General features: G+C 35.7%; 1 pseudogene; it reads right to left on the reverse strand.

The window, feature by feature from the left end:
• Window positions 1-1,763: 1,763 nt before the first annotated feature.
• Window positions 1,764-2,804, reverse strand: LOC114758634 (cytosolic sulfotransferase 4-like; annotated as a pseudogene).
• Between the last annotated feature and the right edge of the window lie 241 nt (window positions 2,805-3,045).

Below are 3,045 nucleotides of genomic sequence, written 5' to 3' on the forward strand. Positions count from 1 at the left end.
CTCACCGAGGACAAGTTCCGTCGTGTGGATACTGCCCTCCTCGACAGCTACTAGCTTTCTAACTCTCTGGTGGCGAGTTCTTCGAACCGGGGCGGGGGGAATGATGCAGATTTAATTAATTAATTTTCTTTTGTTAGTTATTTATTTTGTTAACTACCCACTAACCCATTTATTGATTTTGCATTTTAATTATTTTATTTAAAATTAGGTTATAAGTACCCTAGGTTTCTATCGTGTAAGCAAACTTGGCTTTTGACGTATCAGATAGTTTTCTTCCATTCCCGTTCTCGTCTTTGCTCTCCCTTTCTCTCTAATATTCTTCTCTGATCTCCTTCTCTTCTCCTTTCTCTTTTCTGTTTTACATCACATTAAACTTCAGATTATGTGCATGTGACTTTAAAAAAAAAATTGAACTAATCAAAATCTCTTCTCTCTTCCTTCATCTTCATCCAAACAAAAGGTAAATACCCCTAAATGACTAACACCCAATGGCTAAAAAAATTTAAAAAAAATGTTGCCACATATTGAAGTGATGCGCCTAAGGGTATTCCGAAAATTTTTTCAAAACTAAAAATGACAATGGCACTTCTAATAGTTAAAGAAAGATATTATCCTTATTTCATTAACGTTCCTTTACATCTTCATTTTGTTTCAATCAAAACATATGTAAAGTTATTGACATGAAATTTTATAGGCTTGATTTGGTGTTGTATATAATTTTTTGAGATGGAATATGAGGTGAAATAGAACTGGGGTTTGCCATCATTAAGCTCGTCATAATTAGTTCTTTTGACTTCAGGATATTCAACGATTTATCCTTATGATGTAGAGATCTGTTATTGTATCATGTGATATACACACACATATAGATTGAGCAAATCCATTCACAATTGTAGCTGATCCAGCAAAGCTTGTAACCGCGAGGCATCATCCTCATGTCTAACAGTCATCAAACTAACACTTTTTAGAAGTAATTTGTGGAGTTCAAGATAAGCACGTGAGAAATTTTGTCTCAATTTGTATAAAAATATTTTTTAATTTTAAATGCTTTGGAGGGGTACTGAACCCCCCCCCAAATAAATGTTATTCTTCTTCAAGTTTTGGAACACATGCTCCCTGCAGAAAAGCAGTATCATAGAAAACAGTCATGGGTACATCAATTAGGAAGAAATACTTGGCAAAAAATAAAAAAAAAATTGGGAAGAAATACTAATACGTCGAGCCCTGCTATTTAGGATTTATAGATTTTAAATTATATAACTTCCAATAGCTCTAATAGATATACTAAACATCAATGTCAGAAGAGACATCAAGGCAAAAATATATATACTAGCTCCTTTGTTCTTTAATATAAAAGCTAGTTGGAAGATTGAGTTTAATCAGACATCAATCCACTTTGTTTCTCAAATTTGTAACTTTTTCTCTAAAATATTCCTATTGGTTGTAAGGGATTTTCACTAAAGGAAAGTTCCGAAACATATGATTAAAAATGGTAGTTTAGGTAAGCCAATACACATTTATTATAATTAACAATTTAACTGATTTCCTCAATCTTATCATCAAATCAATTGTCTAGCTGTTATATGAAATACCAGATATAGCAGTACTTTGCTTGTACATGTATTAATTACTAGTCTACTGACAACAAACTATTTACTAATCTAATTTAAACATAAACAAATGTTCATTTAAAGTAATAACAAAAGATAAAAATAATTCTTGAACCTTGTCATTTTGGGGTAGACTGGTTGTGTTGAAGGACCACATAGGCCTAAAACTTCAAGCCATGTTTTCCAAACTTCTCTTCGATAATAGCATCAATCTGTTTGATCATGTCAATTGTCAAAAAAATTTTCCAATCTTCAACTTCTCCACGTCTAAGATAAGTCTTATTTTCTACCGCAGCAAGCAATTTTCCACTTTTATTCACCTCCAAATTTTTTAGATTCTCAAAACTACATAGCTTCAATATATCGTCCATAACATGACCATTTTCTTCTTCTTAGAGAAACCATACCCTAAGAAATTTCCCAAGTCCTTCAAAACCCTTACCGGCTCACTCTTAAGCTCCTCATACTTTAAAAACATAATCTTTTCTGGCCTCTCTAAACTCTCCTTGTAGTACCCCAACACATGATCCCAAAACGGCCCAAAGAAATTTACTCCTTGACAAAACTTCTCAAACAAGTACTCAATTGTGTTGAACTCTTGAATGTTTGGTCTTAACCTATTCGTGAAGTGCCATAACGAGACGTACACATCCTTGGGGTTTCGACACAAGACCACCATCTTGCATTTTGATTGTTTTACTGACTCTGGCAATGAAGCGAACGGCAGATGGCTAGAAAGGAGCCTTGGTGATGGGAATAAGCTGAGATCAGGGTTGTTGGTTTAAAGTAGAGGTCAAACTCTAATTTTGGGACCAAAATATGAGGGTTGGCAGTGAGGAGGGGGTGGGGTGCCACGGTTTGGGTTGGGTCTAGATTTGGGTTCAAATTATATTTCTTGCGGTTGAGGACGTTGAAAGTGAGGGCTTTGAGCTAGGTGGTGCCACGTTTTAGTGGGGTGACGATGAAAATGTCAGTGTCATGAGCTTCGAAGTGGTTCTAGCAATTGAGGATTGCTTGAATCAGCCTCTTATGGTACCAGAAACTTTGGTATTGGTAGAGTTGGATTGAGAACCAATTCGATTCTATGGGCAAGGTGGCGATGATATTGCGGCATTCTTGTGATATCTCTTCGTCGTGTTTCATGAAGAGCTCTATCGAAACAGGATTAGTTGCTTCTAACTTTTCTGATGCCATAGCTATGAAGAAATCAAATAGCCAGATGATGAAGTGAAGATAGTGAGATTGTGTCTGTTTGAGAGAAGAGGAAATTATCGAAGGGTTATATAAGCTTGCAACAAGTCTTTGGGTTCTTGGGATAGTAATAGCAAGAGAAGAGAATGCTGATTGCTCTAGCCGCACGACACCTCACCGTCACCGATTCAATATGAGAGGAAAGGAACACATGTTCAGTAACTGTAATGTGCTTGTCAGGTAA

This window comes from Neltuma alba, unplaced genomic scaffold, assembly GCF_004799145.2.
Source record: "Neltuma alba isolate B1F8T4 unplaced genomic scaffold, ASM479914v2 tig00010740_pilon, whole genome shotgun sequence".
Lineage (NCBI taxonomy): Eukaryota > Viridiplantae > Streptophyta > Magnoliopsida > Fabales > Fabaceae > Neltuma > Neltuma alba.